The sequence below is a fragment of the Chiloscyllium plagiosum genome, unplaced genomic scaffold, assembly GCF_037043375.1.
Source record: "Chiloscyllium plagiosum isolate Xiang-an unplaced genomic scaffold, Cpla_swu_hap1 HiC_scaffold_13, whole genome shotgun sequence".
NCBI lineage: Eukaryota > Metazoa > Chordata > Chondrichthyes > Orectolobiformes > Hemiscylliidae > Chiloscyllium > Chiloscyllium plagiosum.
In genome coordinates this window covers 120,549,754-120,577,196 of record NW_028270151.1, presented here as the reverse complement: position 1 = coordinate 120,577,196, position 27,443 = coordinate 120,549,754, and the positions used below count along the sequence as shown (strand labels likewise).

The window sequence follows — 27,443 nt, the reverse complement described above, 5'->3', positions numbered from 1 at the left end:
ATGTTCAAGCTCATTTACTCCTGCTGCCGCATGTAATTCTGAACTCGTTGTTGTTCGTGATGAAATCTTAAGATTCAAGCGGTTCTTTTGCAATGCATGTACTTTGGAATGTGGTTCCATTTCAAAGAAAAACATACTTCAAGGGACGATATATGCTTCAAAGCTTTGCCTGAGTTGTTTAAATGTCATTTATCTTGAACCCAGTGAGCTGACGGAAGAATAAACATGCTTCGCACTTCTACCACACGGTGCCAGGGACCCAGTTCAATTCCATTCTGTGACGACTCTCTGTATGGTGCTTGTATTCCCCCCATGTGTGCGTGAGTTTTCCTCCCACATTATGAAATCTGTGTAGTTTCGGTGGATTGCCAAATGGAAAATACCCAACTTGTCCAGGTATGTGGACTTCAGGTTATTTCGCTGAGAGAAACTGGAAGGGGATCGATTAGGAAGTGTTTTTTGTTGGGATAATCTTCACTGCTTTGGTATGGGCTTGATAGACCGAACGGCCTACTTCCATACAATTGGCATTTTACGAAAATTATTGCGATCGTGCGATTTTCCAGACAGTCCGAAAGATAAATAATGTTTCCAGGTGTCGTTTTGAATGTCTGCAAATGATATTCCAATTCTCACACAGGAGCTACACCTCGAAGTCTGCACTTATGCAATTTAAAGTTGTGCATTCAGTGTTCACGCTTCGGAAATCACAGCTTTTTACCATTAAGATCAAATCTTGTGTTTCTTAATCTATATCATAAACAGTCGAATTAGTCTCATTTATCTACATTTAATGCATGTACTTCAAACTGATTGGAATGGTAACTTCTCAGATTCAGGTTCATTTTGATCGTGGATAGGTAAATGACAACCACTCTTCCCATCATCCCAAGTGGATTTGTAAGGCATCGATCACCAACGCTGAGCCGTGCTGCTCCCTGGGAGAGAGTGGAGCGCGGTGATGGCCTGTTCGGTGACATCATGCATGTATTTGTCTCCAGTTAGTTTCTATGGAGTAGGACTGACAATGAGGGGAAGTTCGAGGGCAAGATCTGATTCTGGGAGGGGAAGCCTCTTGAAGAGGTTTTGGCAGTATCTGAGAGACTTTACAAACTTCAAACAGGCAAAGTCATTGAATGAAATCTCGGGGGATGCCTTCTAACAGGAAAATGGTGTTAGCGAAAATATATAACATAGCCTAAATGAAGATAAATACCGCAGTCTTAGCAGGACGAATGGTAAGAAGAACATATTTGATTGAGGACTTCCTGCTGCAGCTTTTAAGTAGCGCAGCTTAGTCAGCTGCTCATAAATGATGATAAAACATCCATCCTTTAACTGATCACCTTCAGCCACGTGCTGGAGTTTGTCTAGTCTACTTATGTCTACCTTTTGCTGCAAAATGGCTGTAGAAAAGTGTAAGTCTTTGATATCAGGCTTATTCGGAAGAATGACTCCACTAAAGTTTGAAGTTTGCTTTTGTGATTCGTTGGTTAGCACTGCTGCCTTACAGCATGAAGGACCTGGAATCGATTCCAGCCTCAGGCGACCGTTTAGAGTTCGCATATTCTCCCTGGGTCTGCATGGGTTTCTTCGGGTTGCTCCAGTTTCCTACTACAGTCCAAAGACATGCAGGTTACATAAATTGGATATGCTAAATTGTACCTCATTCTCCAGAATGTGTTGGTCAGGAGCAGTGCAAAGGAATAGGGAAGGTAAATTGCTGTGGGTGGAATACTCCTTGGAGGTTGCGTGTGAACTTGGGCCTAATGACCTGTTTCCACACTGTAGGGGTGGTATGATTCTATTTCATAATGTCGGTACTTTAACAGTGTAAGACATGGTTCAACTGAGCAGCTTGCTAGTAAAATGGTGAATGTTGGATTCACGCTGAGTATCTGTGTCAAAGTTAACTGGCAAGTGTTCATCTCAATTGGAATTAACGACTATGCAAATTTAATTGAAACAGAATCATGGCTGGAAAATACCTCCAGTGAAAATGCATCACCAAATTCAACATTTCTATTCATGGCAAGTTGCTGACTCAGCCTATCTCAAATGTCTGATGACATGAATCTGCCGCAAGAACACAGGGATACATATTTCCAAACTGCTCCTCTTAACTCTGTAGCTTAAGCGTTCGATTTTTGTGAAGGTTTTGTCACCTCCCAGTAAGTGTTGGCCTTCTAACAATTGAGTTTGACAAAGTTTCTTTAAACAGTTCGTTAAACTATTTGGATGTTTTGAAGTGGTGGAGGAGAGCAACCCTCTGATCCACTGGGACAGTGAAGGACTGACTGAAGGAATAGCTATCCAATTGTGATGTTTAGTAGCTTGTAAGGGAACATACAGGTAATGATTTTCCCATTCGTTTACTTCCTTTGTCTTTAGGACGATAGTAGTACTAGAGTTGGAGTGTGCTGTCAAATGGAAATTGTTGATGAATCAAAAAGCTGCGACAGTGGTGAATTGATTGAAATTATACATAAAGTGCCAATTAACTGGCGCAAGTGCCATGGAATGGAGCGTTCTGAAGAAACTCAGCCGACCTGTTAGCAACTGTGAAAGAGAAGTAATATTTCTTGTCCTACATGTCCTCTCTTCAGTACTGTTCTGAAGAAGAGTCATTTTGGCCTCAAAACGTTAACTGTCTTTCTCTCCAAGTATGCTGTTAGAGTTACTGAACTTCTCCAGCACTTTCTGCTTTCATTTCAGTTATTAAATGTCCGCAGCATTATCCTTTTGTACGAATGTTTCATAATGGCACTGTCCACCATCTTGAGGTATGTTGTCGATATATTTGTTCAGTCAATCGGGGAATATTCCATCACACACTTGACGTGAGCCTTCTCGGTATTAGAGAAGCGATTGGAGTCAGAAAGCCCATGACTGATGGCAGTTTTCTTGCCATCTGGCCTGCTCTTGTAGCCACATTATTTATGTAGGGAGGACAGTTCGTTTTGGGGGTAATAGTAATCCCCAGATTTTTGATCGTTGAAGACGAGGTAATGGCAACACCATTGAATTTCCAGAGGTATTGATTAGATTATCTTAATCAGGATGTGTGAAATTCATTTCACTTGTTTGCCCAGGCCTTCACATGCCAGAATTCTGCTGCATTGTGAAATGGAATGCATCAGGAGTTATGGAGGTAAGAATGCGGCTGAACTCTGAACATTTATTAACGAACAGAACCTTGAATAATTCCTGAAGTGAGGTCCTGGAGTTTAGATAACTGACCTGCAACAACCAATCCAGTTTCTGTGCGTCTGGAGTCACATGTATCTTGGAGCAAATAAGAATAGCAGCTTTACTTCCCTACGGGGTAGAGGCGAATCGGAAGGGATTTTCCATGGTAAGTTGTAATGGGTTAAAGGCATTAGACATAGAATTTCAACTTAGAATTCATGGCCTCTATCGTTGCAGGGTTTGAATTAGGTCTCTGATATCAATTCTGGAATATCCTCACGTGAGCTGATTATCATGTACTGATGAGCAATGCTTCTCCAAAACTGGGATTAAGCTTGTTATTAAGCTTCTTCATTTCTCAGAAATTTGAATAAAAAAAAAAAAATGTGAGCAATGCTCCAGTCTCAGTCTCCACAAGCTGCTTACACACAGTGCAATGCAACACCTTTGGTGATGCATCAATACAGATTTTCAAACAAGGAGCTTGTCAGTTGCCTGAAGGGAGAGATAACGTCGCACAGAAAACTGCATCAAACAATTCCAACATGTGGAGAAGGTGATCCTCACTATCCTGGTCTTCATTGGAGTTCCTTATAAGGCATTATGACAATTTCACTTGTTTTAGTCTGCTGCTGATCTGCTCTTTGATTTTAACTTTTGAACAATAAAGTCTCCAATTCACTGACAGGTTTCCTTATTTAGACACAGGAAGTGCGATATCAGTTCACTGAGCAGTAGTCTCCTTACACTTCTCCAGTGATAGAGACTTCCGATGTCACTGCAAATGCAGAACTTCCTAATCTCTGTACTCTGTCACCCGTTCCGGTTTCCTACCGTTTGTAGGTATGATAAGAAATTAGGCAGGTCATTTGCAAAGAATGGTAAACGGAAGTGAAACATTAACTCTTGCTATCCCACAGATGATGTAAGACATGCTGAGCCATTTCTGTTTCTGATATAAAAATGAAGCCTGTTTTTGGGACAACTTTGAATGTTAAGTGGTGACCTGAGAGAAGTAATGGAAGACACTAAAATGAAGCGATAAACTGTTTCAGTTCGCTGTGGATTCTGCAATGAGTCTGAAAATGAGGTTCAGAGTATTCAGGACAGATGTTACTGAGCACTTCTACACACAATATTTGGGAGAGGTTTGGAACTCACTTCCACAAATGACGGTCGATGCAGGGTTTTTATTTTGGTTGCCAGAATCAATCCTGTGATTGTTTACATCTATCTCTAAGGACAATAGCAGCAGAAACAAGAGAAAACTGTGACCGCAAATCACCTATCAGGGATCTCGCCTTTCTGAGTTGGAGGTATCTGGCTATTCCTAAATCCTGGAACTCCCTCGCTAACAGCATCTTGGCTGTACCGCTATGTTAAGTTCACTCAAGTTTCTGTACAGTAGCTCATCATCTCAATCACTGGAGTAATTCGGGATGGGCAGTGAAACCGATGCTATTGAGTGACGTCGATACGCCACTAATGGGTTTCGAACACCTGCAGGTTCTACGTGTACGCCTCCAAGCGATCGGGAGAAGGGAGTAGTGGAGCAGGGCGTTTGAGTAAAGTGAAAGGCAATGATGACTGGAGGGCGTGAGGCTATAAGTGAGAGAGGAAATGGTGATGCAAGGCTCACTGTTGGCATTAATGGGTCAGCCTATACTGGCCACTGTTTACACTGACTTACACAACACTGCTGATCAATTCACCACAATGATACTGTTCTCTTGGCGTTGTATTCCCTCTGTGCATATTAACGTGGTTAATGGGCCCCGGGAGGATAAACGTATCTTCTTTATCCTGTCGGCCTAAACAGATGAATATGAGGAGAAAGTGAGGACTGCAGATGCTGGCGATCAGAGCTGAAAATGTGTTGCTGGAAAAGCGCAGCAGATCAGGCAGCATCCAGGGAACAGGAGAATCGACGTTTCGGGCATAAGCCCTAATTCCTGAAGAAGGGCTTATGCCCGAAACCTCGATTCTCCTGTTCCCTGGATGCTGCCTGACCTGCTGCGCTTTTCCAGCAACACATTTTCCGCTCGAAACAGATGAATATATCAGCTTGAAATGAATGCAATACGAGATTGGCTCTTTCTGTGCATTTGCACTGGAGAATGTCCAGGTGTGAATGTTTCTTTTCTGTATCAGCGGAAGTTAGTTTAAATTCTTATGGAGCAACTTTCATAAAGTAACAAATGTCCAAGTTACTGTGATTGAACAGCTAATTAAATACACATATGGACATGAACAGCATTGTCTGCGCTGACACCGTTGATGAATTAGTTAAAGCGCCTGTTAAGAACGAGACTAGTATGGTGTCAAATCCTGGCGTTGCATGTCCTGTACATTGAAGGATCGTTGCTTAAACTTCTTTAAAATGCTGTATTGTTGATCCACCATACCGAAAGAGCATGCTTCTTGTGTTTGAGCTCAGCGCATTTTTATTTCGTGCTACCACGTCCTGCCGCCTGCTGTGGCCCCATCAGTCAATACCAGATCCTGCTAATTCAACGGAAAGATTCTGTACTATGTTCCACAAGGACGTTTCAGTTCACAGTCGAATGCGCTGAAACTTCCAACCGAACAAATTCGATGATCCTCTAAAGCAGTCCGTGACTGAATTCCAAATTCAATGTGCCATTCCCTGAACGACTACTGTCCTCTATCAGTTTTACTTTTCTAAATGAAAGACTGAACCATTCATTATGGAGACATTTTAACACTCTGATACCCCCAAGACAGACGCACCCATGTCACTAGGAACCAGCTCACCTCCATCAGGGATAATCTCCTTTTTTGCCTCTCAGTGCCTTGTGTGTTCCAGAGATTTTCATTGTCGCAGAGTCCAGATGAAGTTTCTATTCCCCATGTACAGGGGTGAGAATGTTTTCAATGTCTCAGACCAGTTCCTGTCCCGACAACATCAGAGTCAATATTCTGGCCTCTGCTCGGTCCGACAGCTCACCCTTCTGCATTCTCCTCTGATTCCAATTCCCAAAGAGTTTCTCAAGATTCCCAAAGCTGGTGCCTGGATTGGTTTGGCTCCATAACATTTTTCCAACTGCCAATTGACAATATTTTCACAGTGAAGCTTCGGAAACCTCTGCTATGCACTATGTCCAGTGATGAGAAGTCCCGTTTGGTGGAGAGATTCCCGAGGCTGGTGAGTTTCACTTTGGAACAAAGACGGTTAAGTGGCAATTTCCTGCGGTTGTTTGTAATGATGGGAGAGGGAGCGGTGGGGAATGAGCACTTTGACGAGCAGGAGGAAGTGTTGCCACTGACCCGAGTCAGAGAACAGTGGACAGGGATTAAAGGAATCTAATGAAAAGCAGCACTTCTGCTCAGAACGTTCAATAACAACTGCAGAAACCCGATGTGTCGAGCAGTGTATCTGGAAAGACAAAGAGAGATAATTTTTTAAAGGTGGAACATTCCTGATGAAGAACTCGAGTTCCAAAGTCTAATTCAATTACCGGCCTGGTTTGCAAAATAGGTTTTCTGAACTTTGAGCGAAATTTCGCCCAGCAGCAAGTCATTCATAGCGGAGTCAGCTGGATTCGGACCTACGCAGAGAAACCTGAATGGATTTTTAACCTATCACCTAAACCACTCGGCCATGAGTACTGACTAAAAAGCAGAGTTGAGCACTAACCAAATCAGCCATGATCTCATTGAAAGCTGTCGCTGACTTGATGGGCTCAATGCTTCCATCTCCTAACTCTGATGTCAATTGTAAGGTGCGAGACACCAATGTAAAAGAAGAAAAGCACAAAGTTACGAAAAGATATTTGCAGCCAAACTGAGTCAAAATTGTTGATTGAAAGGAAAATCAAACTTGGCAATTTGCTAGATCTCTTGGCGAACATGACCAGCAGAGGTAAGCAAGGGAGCTATTGACCTGGGTGTTCTTGGACCTGAAGCACAACAGAAATACGTCTCTTGGGTACTATTTTGGATGTATTTCTCAATGAGCTATCATGTTTTACATATGTTCCATCGGGAGTGACCTCACACAAGGAAGTAACCAGCGCTGCAGACAGTCATATAATCCATGTCCAAGTCCCGGAGTCAGAGACACTCAGTGCCCTGTGTGTACCTACAAGGAACAGCTGTGCATGGGGTTTACAGGGTAAATGAACTGCATGAATGCAGCTCGATGGTCGTCTGTCTGCTTCTCCTCTATAGTTTTCTGTGCAGTCCCTGCGTGCAATGTTGTCAACTATGTTTGTCCGGCACAAGATGGGCATTGGTCACTTGTCTCTGAGAGAGGCTGTTGGTTTATGTGTTGTCATAATTCCGAGTGTAAGGAGGAATCTGGTTGTCAGAAACTTACTTTAATAAATGGAAGCGTGCTTTTTAACTTGCCGTGTGGCATATCCTCGTTGCGAAGTTCGTGCACTGCGAATCACGTTGCGGGACAATGCAATTTGGCAACGAATTTGTGTGGCAGTCACGAGTTGCCACGACCAGCTATCCCTAGTTGCAATACGGACAAATGGCAAGAACTGCAAATTCGATGAGAGCAGCACACGTTTAATGTGACAGGACAAACAGAAGGCAGCCAGAAGATTTCTGGGTATAGGGCAATCACCCAAGGTACCTTTACATATGAAAATCTGTGCATCAGTAGAATCTGGGACCCAAGTAGTCTATGTTGGTTATTCATATTCTAGACAACTTGTGTTGTTCCCCGTTTACTCTGAAAGTGCATAGACATAGTTATTTCACCGATATTTCGAAAGAAGATCCTGCATTCAATCTGTTCGCCGTTTTTTGATGCAGTGCCGAAAAGGTGGGCAATTGCGATGTGAAACGTTGCTATACTTTCATTTTCTTCGTTACTGTCCTGGTGAGGGAGAAAGGTGATTGGCTTTCGCGATCATATGGGGGCACTGGCGCATTGATGGCCTAATTTAATCACGGATATAATTGGAAATGTTCACTTTGAATGGTTCGTTGTTGTTCTTTTGTTATATGATACTTGAGCACTTTCTGGGACTTGGCAATAAACTAAATCTCCAGTAGGTTTGGAATTGCCTCGCTGTTACTTGTGCGAGCGGTTCATGTCAGAGACGACTCACAGTGCCTCACAGACAGCACTTAAGCTTCAGTGTGTCTGATCATGGTACTGCCTTTTCAGTTTTAATTCTGTTCCACGTTAAGAGCTGTCAGTTTTTGGATTCGCTGGAGAGCAAAGTGGGTAATGCGATATGGGAGGTATTTTTCTTCAGCCATAATCTTTGATGGCGAACTTGGGAAAGTGTCAAGAAGAATGTTCATTGGAAGCAAATATCCGGAAAACCTTCATCTCTGAATCGGTTGGGCCCATCCATCCTCCAAACAAAATAGCCAAACTGGCTGACTGAGTAACAAACATCATGCGTTTTTTTGCAAATGGTGTATTCAAACCGTTGCCGGTGGCTGGAGCATCTCAGAGTTGTCGAGCATGGAAACAACTCCCGCCATCCAACTTGCCTTTGCTGAATAGATAACCGAAATTTATCCATACATATCTGCCAATATTTTTGCCTTATCTCTCAGAGGTCTTCCTGTCTATAAACCCATTCAGATGCCTTAGTAATGTTGTGAGTGCACCAGACTCAGCCACTAAATGTGGCAATTCAATTCACACAAACAAAAGTTCTGTGTGAAAAACATGTGTTCCTCACATCCCTTTTAAATGTTTCCTCTCTCGCATTAAACGTTTGCTATGTAGATTTGAACTCGCGTGTCTTGTGAAAAAGTGCTCCCTGACTATTTACTTTGTCTGTTTTCCTTATGATTTTATAAGCTTCTGTGAGGCCATATCTAAGCACTGAAGCGCCTGGGAATCTGACGAAGCTTATTCAGTTTCGTTCTCATGTCCAAGCAGTGCAAACCTTGCAAATCCTTGTAAAGCTGAAACTTTATTGCTGGAACAGCACAGCAGGTCAGGCAGCATCTAGGGAACAGAAGATTCGACGTTTCGGGCACATGCCCTTCTTCAGGAATGAGCAGAGAGTGTTCAGCAGGAGAAGATAAAAGGTAGGGAGGAGGGACTTGGAGGAGGGGCGTTGGAAATGTGATAGGTGGAAAGAGGTCAAGGTGAGGGTGATAGGTCGGAGTAGGGTGGAGGCGGAGAGGTCAAGAAGAAGACTGCAGGTCAGGAAGGCGGTGCCGGGCTGGAGGGATTCGGCTGAGACAAGGTGGGGGGAGGGGGGATGAAGAAACTGGTGAAGTCCAAGTTCATCCCCTGTGGTTGGAGGGTTCCCAGTCGGAAGATAAGACGCTCCTCCTCCGACCGTCGCGTTGTTGTGGTTTGGCGGTGGATGAGTCCAATGACCTGCATATCCTCGGTGGAGTGGGAGGGGGAGTTGAAATGCTGTGCTACAGGGTGATTGGGTTGGTTCGTCCGGGTGGCCCAGAGGTGCTCTCTGAATCGCTCCGCAAGTAGGCGGCCTGTCTCCCCAATATAGAGGAGGCCACACCGGCTGCAGCGGATGCAGTAGATAATGTGGGTGGAGGTGCAGGTGAATCTGTGGCGGATATGGAAGTTTCCTTTGGGGCCTTGGAGAGAAGTGAGGGGGGAGGTGTGGGCGCAAGTGTTGCACCTCCTGCGGTTGCAAGGGAAGGTGCCGGGAGTGGAGGTTGGGTTGGTGGGGGGTATGGATCTGACAAAGGAGTCGCGGAGGGAGTGGTCTCTACGGAAAGCTGATAGAGGAGGGGAGGGAAATATATCCTTGGTGGTGGGGTCCGTATAATCTTTACTTTGTCTGTTTTCCTTATGATTTTATAAGCTTGTAAACCTTGTAAAGGTTTGCTAAACTTACACTTGCAAGATGTGTGTTCAGCTGCAGCATTTGTTTGACCGCGTGGTCACTCTGGAGCTGTGGGTGGACTCACTGTGGAGCATCAGCAATTCTGGAGAGTTTTGTTGCCTCCCAGGTTCTCAGGCGACGGATGTCGCCCATCGGCTGAAGACCGTTCGAAAAGGGGATTGTAAACAGCCAGTTGTCTTGGTGCATACAGGCACCAAAGAAAAAAAAAACGAAATGAGGACCTGCAGGGAGAATTCAGGGAGCTAGGAGAGAAATTAAAGAGGAGGACCTCAAAGGTAGTAATCTCGGGATTACTGCCGGTGCCATGTGACTGCCAGCGTAGAAATTAATTAAAAAAAGGCACGATGAACACGTGACTTGAGGAATGGTGCTGCTTGCGGGTTTCAGATTTGTTGGATTTTGCGACCAGTTCTGGGGAATGTGGGAGTATAAGAAAATTGACGATGTACATCTGAACCAGACGGGAACGAATGTCCTTTGGGTAGTTTTTGCTACCGCTGTTGGGGAGGTTTTATACTAATGTGGCAGGGGGCTGGGAACCACAAGAGTAAACAAGTCAGCAGTGAGGTGGAAACTGGAAACGCTAAGAATCAGGAAGATAACATTAGTAATGGGAAGAATAGACAGAGAGCAGATGAATGCAAAAGAACTGGTGGCCTGAAATGCATCTACTTTAATGCATGGAGTATAGATAGATGAACTTAGGGTTTAGGTTGGTGCCTGGGAATATGACGTTATTGCGGTCACAGAGATTTATTTGAAGGAAGGGCATGGTTGGCAACCAAATGTTCTCGGATATATTTGCTTCAGAAGGGACAGGGAGGTAAAAAAGGGGAAGGAGTTGCATTGCTGGTCAGGGATGATTTCATGGCTGTGTGAAAGGAGGACACCATGTCGGGCTTGGGTCGTGAGACACTATGGATGGAGCAGTGAAATAAGAAGGGTGAGGTTAGATTTTTGAGGCTGTATTACAGTGAGCGTGAGGTGTAAGAAAAAAATAGTTAAACAGACCATGGAAAGACGTAGAGGCAATAATTTAGTGTTGACTGAAGATTTCTGTTTTCCCAACATTGACCAGGATACTCTTAGCGTCAGAGGTCTGGATGGTATACCATTTGTAAGAAGCCTCCAGGTGAGTTTTCTGGAGCGGTATATCAATAGTCCGACGATGGAATAGGCCATATTGGAACTGATATTGGGGAATAAGCCAGGGCTGGTGATAGCAGATGTCGTGGGTGATTTCTTTGGGAAGTGTCCAATATTCTGTAAGTTTTAGAATACTCATTTACAAAGATGAGAGTGGTCCTGAGGAAAGAGTACTAAACTGGGCCAAAGCTAATTATATCAAAATAATGTAGGAGGTCGGAAATGTGGATTGGACACAGCTATTTGTAGGAAAGACCACAGTTCATATGTGGCAGGCTTTCAAACATAGGTTAAATATAGTGCAGGATAGGCATATTCCGTTGAAGGCAAAGGATGTGAAAGGCAATATTCGTGAACTGTTGATGACAGGACAATTGTACGACTCGCCAAGAGGAAAAGGGAAGCATACACAACGCCCCGGCAGCTCTGAACATAATGGTCCCTGGAGGAACATGAGAAGAGTAGGACAAGTCTTAAACGAGGAATGAAGGGGGTTAAAAGGGGTCATGAAACAACTTCACGCTAGCACAATTGAGGAGAATCCCAAAGCCTATTATTCATATATAAGAAGCAAACGGGTAACCAGAGAAAGGATTGGTCCACTAAAGGAAAATGAAGGAAGGCTGGATGTCGAATCTGAGAGAGTGGGTATGATTCTGAATGATTATTTTGCATCAGTGTTCACTGAGAAGAGGAGCATGATGAATTTTGAGTCTAGAGTAAGACATTTGATTTATCTGGATCATGTTGACATAAGTAGGGAAGCTGTGTTGGGCAGGCTAGTGGTAATTAATGTGGACAAATCCTCAGGAACGGATGGGATCTATCCCTGGTTCCTCAGAGAGGTGAGAGAGGAAATAGCTGGGGCCCTGACAGATATCTTCGTGGCATGCTTCAGCACAGGTGAGGTTCTGGCCGACTGGAACGTTACTCATATTGTCCCCTGTACAAGAAGGACAGTGGGGATATTATGGATAACTACAGAACAAGTCGCCTAACATCAGCGTTGGGAAAGTTGCTGGAGAAGGTACTGAGGGATAGGATCTATTTATATTTATAAAATAATGTGCATATCAGTGAGAGGCACAGAGTTTTTCGGGGAAGTGCCCAAGTTGATAGATGAAGGAAAGGCTGTTGATGACATATACATGCACTACAGGAAGGAGTTAGATAAGGTTCCCCCTGGTAACCAAATACAGAACGTAAAGTAACATGGTGTGCAGGGTGTTCGATACAGGTGGATAAAGAATTAGTTGAGCAATAGGAGAGAGAGAATGGCAGTTGAATGGAGTTTCTGGAAATGGAGAAAGATGACCAGTAGTGCTCCACAGGTGTCAGTGTTGTGGTCACTGTTGTTTGTGATATACATAAATGAAGAAGGGCTTATGCCCGAAACGTCGATTCTCCTGTTCCCTGGATGCTGCCTGACCTGCTGCGCTTTTCCAGCAACACATTTCCAGCTCTGATCTCCAGCATCTGCAGACCTCACTTTCTCCCCATATACATAAATGACCTGGAAGAGAGCACTGTTAGAATGATCAGAAAGTTTGCAGATGACACGAAGAACTCTGGACTAGCAGAAAGTATAAGTGACTGTTAAAGAATACAGGAGGATATAGATATACTGGAAAGTTGGGCGGAAAAGTGGCAGCTGGAGTTCAAAACAGACAACTGTGAGGTGACGCATTTCGGTCAGTCTAATTCTAGATGTGGATATACAATGAACGGAAGAGCTTTGGGAAAAAAAAAGTTGATGGACAGAGAGATCTGTGAGTGAAGGTCCATTATACACTGAAGGATGCTGCACTAGTGGATAGAGTAGTCAAGCAGGCATATAGTATGCTTGGCTTCATTGGATGGGGTATTGAATAAAATGGCTGGCAAGTCATGTTAAAATTGAACAATACATTGGTCTGGCCACACTTAGAATACTGTGCAAATTTCTGGTCGCCACATTACCAAAAGGATGTGGACGCTTTGGAGAGGGCACGGAAAAGGTTTAAGTGGATGTTGCCTCGTATGGAAGGTGCAATCTAGGAAGAGAGGTTGAGTAGGTTAGGTTTGTTTTCATTAGAAACAAGGAGTTTGACGGGGAGCTTTTTGTGGCTTACAAAATCATGAAGGGTACAGGCAGGGTAGATAGAGAAAAGTTTTATTTCCCAGTTGAAGGATTAAATGCCGAGAGGTCACGCGTTCAAGGTGAGAGGTGAAAAGTTTAAGAGCGATACACGCGGCAACTACTTGACACAGCGGGTGGTGGGTGTCTGGAACGCGTTCCCAGCAGAGACGGGAGAGGGCATCACGGTAGATACATTTAAGATACATCTGGACAGATCGTTGAGGATGTGGGGAGCAGAGGGATACAGATGCTTAGGAATTGGGTGACCAGTTTAAACAGTAGATTTGGATCGGCTCAGGCTTGAATGGATGAAGGGCCTGTTCCTTGTCTGTACATTTTCTTTCGTCTTTCTTCTTAAATTACGCCAATTTCATTACATAATCTGCGAGGTCTAAGTGCCTGAAGTGAATCGATTCAGAAACACTAGTCATAACAAATCTGAGCGTTGACTTTTGTGTGGTAGCGTGGTCGACCAGTCTAATATGCTGGGTTTTAAGCTTCAGTTTCTTTCGAATCGTGGCTTCAAATACCAGCATCGTAAGTGAGCTACTATGTGGAGATGTATGTGAGTGAACTGCGCATGTGTGGATGCCTTTTAATTTGAGTATTTGCAGCTCCTCAGTGTGCTTACCCTCTCGGTGATAAAATCAGCGACCGTCTCTGAAAACAACGCAAGTTCCTGCTGTCCGACGTAACCTCATATCCCGTCGATGACATTGCTTTTGGATATCTGCGTTGCCAGTTTCTAAATCTCAAATGGTCAGCGCAGTTGGCTGAAATGTTGGTGGTACGAGCACACCCAGGGAATAAGCCTCAAATATGTCAGCACAAGCATTTACCCCGACCATGTATTGACATTGTAACTGGGAAAACTCATCCATGATTCACCCCAAGTCTGCAGGGAGTGAGACGTTTACACGCAGCAGAATACGACATCACTTTCTCCAAGCACCCGATGCCAACAGAAAGCGGAGACTGCAGCTTCAATCAGCGACTTTCTGCCAAGCCATGGGAAACAACTCGTGGAAACTCCTTCCTTCGTAACAGCTCTTCCCGTGTGAAAGGAGCAAAACTTTCACTTTAAATTGGAAAGGGCTTCAGGACATTAGAATGTTGCTCCAGTTCTTGGAACATGTTATAAATAAAACTCCTGACTTGTAAATAAGAAGTGGTAAAGGTTTTAGGTAGAAAGAACAAAGAAAGTGTTGATTGAGACGACTCTGTCTCGTCAGCAGATGGGAAATGCCCAACACTGTAAACGGAAATGATTGGGTTTCCTTAGGTAATTTCCCGACTGATTGACTGTCTGTCAGAGTGATTGGAAATCACATCAGCGACATAAAGGTGAGGATAAAAATATGAAGATAATAAGGTTGAACCTTAAATCCCGGGACAACTGCTGAATAGATTGTAATGCTTTGAAGGAATAACTGAAATGAAAGGTGTGAATGATATTTTTGTGATGAGGAGGAATGGACTGGATCCGAACAAATTGCTGATGAATTATGCTCGCAATGTAATAGCAAACTAATCCACATTGCACCGTGCTAGGTTAGCCAAGTCGGTGCAGTGTGAGATGCTTAATCTGAGGGTGGTGGGTGCAAGCCTCACAATGGGCGCTTTCACCGCTTAATACAATTCCGGCTCTTCGTTCCACGTGCAGTATTGCAACCCTTCTCAGGGGAATGTTCTTGCTGCTTTCATTGTCCGCCTGTTTTTGATCACACGTCGGTTTCTGAGTGAACACTGTTTCCATTTACTGGAGGCGCCAGAGACAACTTTATAAGTACAGCCGAAAATACAATGAATGATGTCCGTTTCAAAACGTGAGGTTCCAAACCAACCGTGCACCACCCAAAGTGTTCAAAGGCACGGAAAGCGAATGGCCACTTGCTAGGGGTCTGACAGAGACGGATCAATTTCACATGGGTCCTGAACCAATTTTCAGTGATTCAGATTGTTCTGATGGAAACCGAAGGGTGATCTCCCTCAAGTTTTGCAATTGTTCTTCTTGTGTTTAACGTAATGAACAGTATATTGTCAGTAACGAGGGTGGAGGTGCGGCAGGATCGTGAGGTTTCAGTGTGGGACATAGGCACAGTAAGTCAAATATCCCCAGAGCACGGGAGAACTGTTTGGTCCAGGATCACTGCCATCTTCTGTTTCTAAACCAACAAATGAAATTACTGGAAAATCTCAGCAGGTCTGGTAGCATCGTGGCAATATAAATCGATTTAAGACTTCGGGACTAGTGACACTTCTTTTCCATGTCTATCTCCACCTGCTTTCGCACACTTTTCCTTTTTATTGAATGTCTCCTGACTTCCAACTTTATGTCAGCTTCTCTTTTATTACTTCCTCTCCAACCATTTTCCCAGTCTCCAATTTTGCATCCATCTTTCACATTGCCCAGGACATCGAACTGAACAAATAACTCTGTTTCTATTTCCTTAGATAGCAGATGGCCTGAGACTGGAAGGCAGTGTCGCTCCGAAAACTCATCCATGATTCACCCCGAGTCCACAGAGAGCAAGACGTTTACACGGAGCAGAATACGACACCACGTTCTCCAATCCCCCGATGCCAACTGAAAGCGGCCACTGCAGCTTCAATCAGGGCTTTCTGCCAAACCCTGGGACACAGTTCGTGGAAACTCATCCCGTGGGAAAGGAACAAAACTTCCATTTTAAATTGGAAACGGCTTCAGGAGATTGGTAGGTTGTTCCTGTTCTTTGAACGTCTGATAAACAAAACTGCTGTCTTGAAAATAAGAAGTGGTACACGTTTTAGGCAGGAAGAACAAAGAAAATGATGATTGTGAGGACTCTGTCTTGTCAGTAGATGGGAAATTGCCAATACTGTAAACAGAAATGGTTGGGTTTCCTAAGGTAATTTTTCAACTGATTTACTGTCTGCCAGAGTGACTGGAAATCACTTCATATGAAAATATTCAGGTTTAATCTTAAATGCCAGGACAAGTGTTAAATAGATTGTAGTGTTTTGACGAAGTAACAAAAGTGAAAGATGTGAATTATGTTATTTGTGATTGGGAGGAATGAGCTGGATCTTTGCAAATTGCTGTGTCAGGTGAATTATGCTCAGAATGAAATAGCAAACTAATTCATCGTGTGCCAAAGCTGGATATCTCAGTTCGGCGCAATGTGAGTTGTTTAATCAGAAAGTCGTGCGTCCAAGCCCCATAATAGTCGTTTTCACTGTCTCATAGAGTTCCAGCTCTTCGTTCCACATGCGGAATTGTAAGCCAACGCTGGTGGAGCATTCTTGTTGTTTTCGCTGACACATATGTCCTCCTGCTTTGATCATATGTCGGTTTCAGAGTGGAAACTGACTGCACTTTACTGGAAGCGCCAGAGACAACTTTATCAGTGCAGCTGAAAATACAATGAATGATGTCCATTTCAAAACGTGAGATTCCATTACATCCGTGCACCAACCAAAGTGTTCAAAGACACAGAACGCGAATGGCCATTTGTTAGTGGTCTGACAGAGACGGCTTAATGTCTCATGGGTCCTGAACAAAAATTAACTGATTCAGAAGGTGCTGATGGAACGGAACGGAGTTCTCCCTGAACGTTTTGCAGTTGTTCTTGTTGTGTGCTCATGTAAGTTTATGTAATGAACAGTTTAGTGCCAGTAACGAGGATGGGGGTGGGAAAGGATTCTGAGGTTTCAGTGTGGGACAGACGTGATCTGATCGAGCGGGTAAGTCAAATATTCCCAGAACATGGGAGAGCTGATTGGTCCAGGATCACTCCCATCTTCTTTTTCAGAATCAACAAATGAAATTGCTGGAAAAGCTCAGCAGGTCCGGTCGCATCTTGAAAATGAAAACCGAATGAGATTCCGGGACTGGTGACACTTCTTTTTCCATCTCCATGTCCCTCTGCCTTTCTGCAAACTTCCTTTTTATTGAATATGTCCTGACTTCAAACTTGATATTCAGCTTCACTTTTATTGCTTCCTCTCCAACCATTTTCCCAGTCTCTAAAATTGTATCATGCTTGTTCTATCTCTCACTTTGCCAGGGACTTCCAACTGAACAAATAACTCTGTTTCTATTTCCTTAGATACCAGATGTCCAGAGATTGGAAGACATTGGAGGACGGTTAGCGCTTTCAGAATATCTAGTCTGCTCCGCCATTCGATTCTGCCTTATATCATTCTTAACCCCATTCTCCAGTCCTCTCCCTGAACACTTACTCCCCAGTCTTAGGATCCAGTCTTTTTCCCAGTCTTTTTGGGTCCTAATCCGTCCCAAAGCCCTCCACATGTCTTGGCAGCTGTTACACCGTGTCTCCGTGTCATCAATCTCAGTTTCAGTGATTCTCGGCAAACACGAACTGTTCTGAGCAGCTCGATCGGGTCTCTGGCCCCACTGTGATCCTGCGAGGGAGCAGTAATCATCTTCATCTCCTACGGAAAGGATCGACGCTTCAAAAAAAATCGTACAGAAAGAAAGATAGGCTTGTGTGTCAAGATATGTGGAGGTAATTGCTTTCTGACCTGGTCAGTAAACCTTACTCTGTATATCCCCGCACATTCTAGCTGTTGTGGTGAAAGGGAATACAAGTGCAATTTATTGCCATCTACGCTTTTATTCGATATGCATTCTTCCTTGTTTTGAATATGCAGGGATATTTCCAGCACTGATGGTCACCATTTCTAAGAGTGCATGCCGCGGGCCCTGATCTTTTCTGGAGAGTAGCAGTATCAGTCTGTGCGAAAGTGGCCCAGTTCAAAGCTTAGAAGAAACATTGTTGTTCCCTCTTTCCGGACGACAGTCTTTCATATCATGATCGATGGGGTTTTATTGCATTCTCATCAGCAAACCTTGTTTTGTATTTACTCGCCCAATACTACTGTAGCGGTGAAAAGAATATAATTCCGAATACCTGCTGCCTGAATTTCATTTTCAAATTTCTATTCGCAGTGGTCCTTCATATGTGGCGATGTCTATATCACTGCTGGCCATTCTGTTTAAGAGTGCCGTTACATATGTTCCTCTGTCTTGGCGCGGCAGGAAAAATTGTCTGCACCTTTACAGCCAATATTTCCTGGATATTTCAACGTGGTATTCTTTATTCTTTCAATCATGTCCTCTTTAAGGACACAGTTACCGGGCACTGATCCTTTCTGTAACAACAGTACCGCATTTGTTCGACATGCGAAGGTGGCCTGGATCAGTAACAAGAAGAGCATTCATTTCCTTCTGTCACAGTGAACAATGGATTCATGATGTTCATCTCTGTCAAATGCATCCGAAAATGTGCTGTGAAAGCTTCATTTGAACGCTGCCTGGCGTTTCTCAACGTGTGTCAACCAAAACCAGAAATCCTCAATCATAGTTTGGAGCAGTTCACATATTCGAGTTTCGAAGCAGCAGGCACGGATACAGTTCATTCAGTCAACAACAGGAATGAACAGATTTACAGGCACAGATGAACTATCGACTCTTGTTCTCATACTGTTACTAATATTACCGTGTGGCCTGAAGTCTAAGCCATGTTGTAACTGAAAATGAGGAAATCACAGACAGGCTGCCGAATGACAGTATGTATTTTGTTTTCTTGTTCTCACAGAGTTCCAGGAAAGTATGACAGCGAGGGAGAGGAATGCAAGTCAAGTACAGCTCTGGTGAAACACCTTCTGTCGGATTCAGTCATCAACAAGAAACGTGAATGCAACTAAAGTGGGAAACCTTTTCACAACTCGAACAAAGAGCAATCACGAACAGCGACCACCTCTTTGACATCTCAGATCGCCTTTGACCTTCCCTGAATATATATAGAAACTAATTTTTGTACACCTCAAAGTGAGAACTGTTTGATTTACCGACAATAAGTGAGTCACATGTCGTTGATTCCCACATAGGTTTCCAACTCAGCTTGCAGCCAGGTGGCAGTTACTCATGGCTCTGCTGGATAATGCACTATTATGGAGAAATAAAAGGAAAGTTGGAACTCTTATTGGCTCCGGGTTTCGAATAATCTTGCTACGTGTTCTGCCATTCACGGATTCCAGTGCTAAATCAGTTTTTCAGTTCATCTGAGCAGCAGGAGAGTCGGCGTTTCTGGCCGGAGCAGAATTCATCATCTCCAGTGATCACTTTATCTGAGGAGAGAAAATGAACAAAGTTTCACACAGCGACTAATCGGAATTGCATTCCGTTTCAGCATGGTAGCAGATATGGGCTAGCAAATTCAAAGCCAGATTTGCTGATGAGAACAACAAGCACGACCGCTCAGGTCGAGCAATTCCTTCCCACCGTTTATTCTGCAGAACTGGTGCAGTTGCTGTGAGTATGCTGCAGGATATCATCAGGTACATGCTCTTGGGTTTCCGGTTTTGGCCTGTGTGCTCGCGTGGCTGAGCAACCTGAGACTCTGATTTCAGATTCCACTTCTTAAGAAGGCTTGTGTTTGCATCCCTGCGCGGCCACGTGTGCTAATGGACTAAGCTGGCAACGTATTGCAGGGATGCGTTTTGTTAAAGTTGAACAGAAAAAAAAGCAGTCATTTCTTCTAAGCCGGTTGTGATGTGGCACAGCAGAAAACAACCAACATGTCAGTGCCCATGTTTTCCCCTTCTGCTATAGTTATCACTTTCTGGACCAGCTCGAAAGGCCACCAGCAGAATATGCGACTCAAAAACAGGCTGCGCCAATCTTTCATATTCCAGACAATTTGCATTTTTCACCGTTTCTCTGAAAGTGAATGTTAACGTGAAATTAGGTTCGACATTGGATCTGCTCGCAGTTTTCTGTTGTTGTTGCGAAAATGAGGAAAATTGCGATATGAAACTTGATCCTTTTCCCTAATTTCCTTAATTTCTGTCCTGATGAGAGAGGCTGGTGATTGGTCCTCTCGATCCGATGGAGACATCAGCCCAATTGTTAACCTCATCTAATCGAGACTGTAATTGGTAATCTTCACTTTTCATGGTTCATTGTTAGTCAGGTCTGATTCATGTAACTTGAGCATTTTCCTGGAAGGATTGGTGCACTAAGGCGCCACTACGTTGAAAGCACCATTTGGAATTGCCTCGCTGCAATTTGTGTGAGCAGCTCATGACTCAGACGACTCGCTCTGCCTCACAGACAGCATTCATGAGTCCGTGTGTCTGAAAATATGTTCTCTTTGTCAGTTCTGCTTCTGTTCATGAGTTGTCAGTTTTTGGTTTCGCTGGAGAGTTGCGCGGGCAACATGATTTGTGAGGTATTTTCTGCAGCCAAAATCTCCCACTGAGAAGTTGGGAATGTGTCAAGAAGAATGGTCATTGGCAGCCTAATACCAGAAAAAAATGATTCGTTGCTGGTTTTAACCGAAGCAGCCTATGGGAGTTATCTCAAATGGGAGAGTACTCGCTTTGCATGTGAGAGATTGCGGGGTGGCTAGCTGCGTTCTCCATCCCATTTTAGGGCGGCACCGTGGCTCAGTGGTTTGCACTGCTGCCTCACAGCACCAGTGTTCCACGTTTGATTCCTGTGCGTAGTTTGCACATTCTCCCTGCGTCTGCGTGAGTTTCTTCCCACACTCAAAAGATGTGCGGGACAGGTGAATTTGACATGCTAATTTGCCCATAATGATCGGTGCATTAGTTCGAGGGAAATTGGTCTGGGTGGGTGAGTCTTTGGAGGGTCGGTGTGGACTAGTTGCGCTGAAGTGCCTGTTTCCATACTGTAGGGAATCTAATCTAACCATCTTCCAGAAAACCAGCTCAACACACTGACCAAGTGATGAGTGCCTATTCAAACTGGTGATCGCCACTGCAGCATCTCAGAGGGGCTGAGCCCGTAAACAACTGCTGTATTTGCCAAATTTTCAAGTTTATTCTTTTTCAACTTTCTTGTCTGTATACAGATCAATATGCCTTTGAAATGTTGAGAGTATACCAGACCCCACCACTAAATCTGACAACTCATTCCAAACACGCAAGTCTTTCTGTATGAAAAACACAATGTACTTCAGATCCTTTTTAAATTTTACCACTTTCCCCTTAAAACAGTGTTCCCTTGTTTTGAACTTGCCTGTCTTGGGAAGAAATGTTCATTGACCAATTACTCTCCCGTCTCCTTCATATTGATTTAAACCTCTGTAAGCCCATCCCTCAGCCCTCAAGCTCCAGGGAAAATTTTCACATCCTATTCAGCTTTATGCTACAGTCCAAACACTGCATGCCTTGCAACATCCTCAAAAATCTTATCGAACTTACGCCAAGTTCGCCATTGAAAGTGCGTGTGGGTGAGTGCCTGAAGTGAGGCGATGCTGAAACACTAATCTTGAAAAACGTGGTTACGGGTGTTTGTGTGGCAGCGTTGCAGAGATGTCGAAGGAGCTGTCTTTAAACTATAACCTCGATCCAGTCATTGATTTGAATTCCCACCACAACCAGAACCACAGGTGAAGTCGGGAACTCTGTTTTTCATGAAAGACCTATAAACATTGAGATGTCAGGATTTGATCCCATATTCGGCTGTTTTTTCACAGGAACTTGCACGAACTAAGGCTGAGGGAGTGCCCAAGCTCAACGATTCAAAACTATGCGTGCATTTACTTGACTATTCGAACACAGGAACTCGGACTCATTTTTTGTGTGTTTCACAGTTACTCGATGTAAATTTAAAACAGCCTCTGGTTATGCAGAAGAGTTCAAAGCTGGATATTCTCCACTGAAAATGCACAGGAAGAGGCAATCTCTTATTACTTTTGTTGTAAACTGATAACTTATACTGTTTAAACTGACAGAATAACGCGGATCCATCCATCCTCTTGGGCACCTTTAACCGCGTTAATATCAGCAAAGGTAAACTCACACTAAGAGGAATGGGCTCATTGCGGTGAATTGTTAAGGAGTAGTGTGTGAGTCAGAGTGAATAGTGGTCAGTAAATACTGACACTGACATTGAACGTTGCAACACCAGCTCCTCACTCACTTGCTGTCTCATGCCTCCCAGTCATCATTGCCTTTCACATTTTCCTCTCGGCCGTTCCACTTCTCAACTTATTCCCGACAGCTTGCAAGTGTTCCCTTAGAAACTGCAGCTTTAGGAAACGTATTACTGGGATAAATTCATTGCTCAATGTGATGGGATGCACCGTCAATCACCAATTACTCGAGAGATTGAGATTATGAGTTACTCCGCATAACCCTGGATGTCCTCAGTTGCGGGGTACAGGCATAATGCCATGAGGCAAGGGTTTCGACGTCGTGACATTGAAGGAACAGAGAAATATTTTCAACTGAGAAACGCGAGAACCTTGGAGGGGTAATTGCTGTGATAGCTTTCGCTTGTATTTGCTGCCATTGTCCTTCCAGACAGATGCTGATCGATCACTGAATTGTTCTGGCAGGATCCGTGTGTGTGTTCTGGGTGCAGCCAGGATTTAGTTTTCATTCTGATAATTCACAAGAAGAGAATTAAATCTACATCTCCTAACTGGGAATGAAAGCCTGTTCCTGGCAATGCAAAATCAGACTCGTATGCAGGGATGTCCAATGATACTGCAGTAGCCTCTGGGACCTGAACAAACTCTAGTGCCTGCTCTTCACGTCATAATCGTCTTCGTCAGCAGTGTTTCTCTCTCCAAGTTTCCAAGTCGGTTCATATTATCACCCTTGGTTTCAATGTGAAGCAGGCAATGCTGTGATAATCTGATGTTGTTCAGCAGATATACTGCAGCAAGTTAAGTCAAGACTGATGCAAACCCGAGCTCGTTTTGAGCTGCGCTGATGTTTTGGCAGCAAGAAAGGCATCGTTCAACTCGCCTCATTCCGGGTGACGGGCTCGAAATGACCAGTGGTTTCTCGCTGAATTAGTTCAGGCTCTGGAATGTAAAAAAACTTCAAATATGAAAGTAAAGTGAAAGGAAATGGTTCACAGAGTGGGGAATTCCAAGTGAAACAGTGACGGTGATTATGTTTGCTGATTTTTCACCTTGTGAATGCTGTTTCCCTGATGTGGACTTTACATTACCGAAAGACAAACTGTCACAGCCAAACCTGGTCTTTGGGTCAGTGACAGAATTGGGAACACGCCTGACGTCGAGTTAGGGGATTGTCAGTTCGCATTTAAAATCACGAGGATGTAGCGTGCTAGTCCATTCCTGTTGTCTGTCAGGAACGGAAGGGTTTGGGTTTTCGAATTTACAGTTTATTTCGCCCACTTCAAATTCTAGCTCAGATCAACGTCTCTCATTGTCTGCAGAACTGGCTTAGGTTTAACCAAAAGCTGCCTTTTGGCGGTTGAACTTGCATGTTGGAGCGGACAGCTGAAGTGAAGCACAAGGAGCTGGTCAAATCCTGAGAACTCTGCCACTCTCGAGGTATGTGCCTGTGTGTCTCTTTCTGTGAGAGACACGACGTGGGTAATAACACAGTGTGACTATGTCAAACTTCAATCCCATTGTTGTGTCATCTAAGATCAAAGCGAGAACTTCACTGCCATTTGCAGTGGAAACATCAGAACACATAAGGTTATGGACCAAAGCTGGAAACTGGGAATGGAATAGACGAATGTCTTTAAACCAGACTGCACCATGGGCCAAATGGACTTTTCCATTCTGCAAAACTTGAAGACCAGTAGAAAACAATCTGCAGTGAAACTGATCAGAAATGAAAGGGAAAAGCCATTTCATTGAGAATAAGTGCAAGATCGTCTGTCTTCATTCCGTGTAATCTCGTAGGTAGGATTTGGAACTAGAACTGCCATGGCATTAGTTCTGTTTTCAGACTGGGAATGAATGTTTTATTGTGCAAGTATATCGTGGTACCAGTATTTCTGACCACTGGTCCGATCCTGGTAATGCTTGGTTTTGTGCCAGGTTATCAAAAATCAGAAAGATGCAGATTTTGGAAAGCTGAACTAAAAACGAGAATTGATAGAGAAACCCACTACACCTGGCATCATCTGTGGAGAGAAACAGATTTTTTTTTAGATGGACAGGAAACAGGTTAGTTATAGATTTCTAGATTATACTGTTGGGAAAATGATAATCTTACCTGTCGAATCAGGATATTTATCAAAATCACTCTTGAGCTTACAAACGTCGAATTTACAATCTTAAAAGGACTTAATCAGCTGTCATGCTACTCTCATTTTCCTGAGCTGGTGGAAGGCTATGTTTTAATGGCTACATTTCCTTTTGCTTTCTGTTATTTAGCAGTCACGCCAAATGGAGAATTGTTTCTTTCTGTGTCTGCCTCAATATGTGTCTTCGTTTTTTCTATATTTGTCTCTGTATCCTCCTGGGCCTTTTTCACATTCTCCGACTCTCTGTCTGTCCATATCCCTCATTTACCATTTCTGCTCTTGAAAAGCCTGACATTCAGAGACAGTTTGAGATTCGAACTGCTGAGAGGCTTTCTGACGCCTGGCTGGAGTCGGTCGAAGTAGTCTCACATTCTCTGGATAATGCGTCTGTCACTTCGACCTGAGGCAAGGAGACATTTATTCCTCAAAATCTAAAGACCCTTTCGAAGTTAAAGTTGAATTCCTTACCCAACAGAAAAAGAAAGTAATTACATGATAGCTGAAGAAGAACAAGGATGCATTTACTGTTGGTGTACAACCAATGAAAGGTGACAGCAGAGAATGAGTGTGATCATGTCGTGGTGTCAGTGCCATTACCACAACATTCCCCGGGAATGCTGCAGTGTCTCCTACCTCACCACTTAATTTCCACAAATCTGGGAATGAAGGAATGAGAAGAAGATAATGAGAAGCAGACGTGTTTGTGGAACTGCGGGAAGAATCTCCAGGTTAAAATAGAAGTTAAAAAGAGCAACATACACTACTGGATTTAAACCTGGAAAATGAAGCCGGAACTCGAATCAGAATATAAAGCAATTCAAACAGGACTCTGAGTTTCTCGATGAGCAACACAGTACTTGTGAGAAATAACGAGCTTTCAAAACAATGAGCAGGCATCAGTGTGATGGGAGGTGCTTTCACCAGCTAAGCCACGGCGCCACGTTTAAAGTCAGATTTGTCGTCCATATGTGCAATGTCTGAACCACATGATCACAGGAATTCGAAAACGCGTTTTCTGTAGTAGCTTTGCTCAGTATGAATGCCAATCAAACTCTGCTTGTGCAGAAACAGACATTTCAATGCTGAGCATGCCCCACTTAAAAGGCACAGAAAAAGATAGTATTCTCTTGCATTGGCATCCAACAGATATTTTCATCTGTTTAAACTGACAGAATAAAGGGGATGTGCTCATCTCCTCTCGCGTCCCATTAACCACGTTAATACACACGCAGGGATTTTCAAACCAAGATGAACAGGCTCATTGTTGTGAATTGACAGTAGTGATGTGTGAGTCATTGCGAACAGTGAGAAATAAATAGCACTGACACTGAGCTTTGCACCATCAGCATAACAATCACATCTTGTGTCATGTCTCCTCGTCATCAATGCACTTGACTTGAATTATTCTACCCTGCACGTCTCCTCAAGTTATTCCCGACCGCTTGCAGTGTCGAATTAGTACATGCAATTATTAGAAATGCATTTCTGGGACACAGTTGTCTTTCAATGAGATAAGATTCACTGCCCATCCCTAATTATCCCAAAGATGTCGGGGACGAGTTACTTTTGTCAACTCCTCAAAGACGCCACTCCTGACGCCACTCTGTCAATGTAACTCACTGAGGGAAGAGCAAACGGACGCCACTCAGTCAGTGTTACTCACCCAGGGAAGGGCAGACTGACCCCACACTCTCAGTGTAATTCAGCAGACTGATCCCACACGGTCAATACAAGTCATTCTCTGAAGAGCAGTCAGACACCACTCGAAAATATAATTCCCTCAGGGAAGAGCAGACTGATCCCATTCTGTCGATGGCACTCACCCAATGAATGAACACTAACTCCACTCTACCAATGTAACTCGCCAGGGAAGAGCAGACGGAAGTCAGACTGTCAACATAAATTATCGAGGGAAGAGAATACTGACCCCGCTCTTTCTATTTCACTCAGGCAGGGAAGAGAAGACTGTCACCACTCTGTGAAAGAAATTCGCCCAGGGAAGGGCAACTGACCCTACTGTATCTGCGTGACTGACACAGGTAAGAGCAACTAACCCAACTCTGTCAACGTATCTCCCTCAGGGAAGAAGACGCTGACCCCTCTCTGTCTATGAAGCTCACCCAGGAAACAGCAGACTAACCCCACTCTGTCCATTTAAGTTCACAAAAATCCTCTGAAGTACGTCCTATCCAGACACTCCTATTACAGAGACATCAGTGTCTCTGTAACCGTGTGCGTTCAATGGCGATTCCAAATATCCTGCAAATGTTTAGAATGTGGCAGCAAACCAGAGCAACCACACAGAAATTGGGCGAATGTGCAAACTTCCATCAGGCTGTCACCTCAGCCTGGAATGGAAACCAAACCCGACAGCAGTCGTGATTATAAAATGGCAGAACAGAAACCTAGCAAAAAGAATTGCGTCCCTGTGTGTTGCAACGATTCTGAGTATTAATTAAGCCCCCTCCCTGTCGTTAATTTCCATTTTCATCACTGCCAACCTTCTTCGAAGCAAAGCACGCACTTGCTTTTTTCAGACTTCCTATATCCCGCTTTCATCCCGCTTTTTACCGAATCATATTTCTGACTTTACAAACTACGTCATAACAGGTTGACAACTGCAGAATGAGCTTTGTTCCGTTCTCCACTGATGTTGATAGTAGTAATTCGGCATATTCGAGTAGGACTTGATGCGCTTGCGGGTGGTGTATTCGCGGCATTTTGGCTTCTTTTTTTAATTTTCGGTCTACTATTTCGAGTTCATTGCGCAGGCTTCTGAAGAAGACTTTTTGGAGTCGAAATGGTAGTCTCGAAAGATGGACGTAGCTTTATTTCTGTTCTCTTATAAATTGATCTTCTTCTGATCTTTGCAAGTGAAATAGGGTGCATTACTATTGCTCGGTTTCAGTTTCAAAATCAAGAGAAACCTGAAGGAGAGAATATCAAAGAACACAAAGTTCTGAGTTGTTAAGATAATTTTTGCAGCAATGGTGGACATCAAGGTCAAATTAAGAAAACGGTTCAAGAACATTTAGTCTGTGGAAGTGGTATGTGACTTTAGTTCCAAATATATGTTTCCGTTCTTCCAGTACATGTTTTTGACTCGCAGAAAACA

The 27,443-nt window shown here is 43.7% G+C and overlaps 1 long non-coding RNA gene across 1 annotated transcript; it reads left to right on the top strand.

The window, feature by feature from the left end:
* The first annotated feature begins 6,934 nt into the window (after positions 1-6,934).
* LOC148148451 (uncharacterized) lies at positions 6,935-19,249 on the top strand. Its single transcript, XR_015759078.1, has 3 exons — positions 6,935-7,072; positions 15,733-15,992; positions 18,879-19,249. It is a non-coding gene; the product is annotated as an uncharacterized LOC148148451 (long non-coding RNA).
* Positions 19,250-27,443: the final 8,194 nt, after the last annotated feature.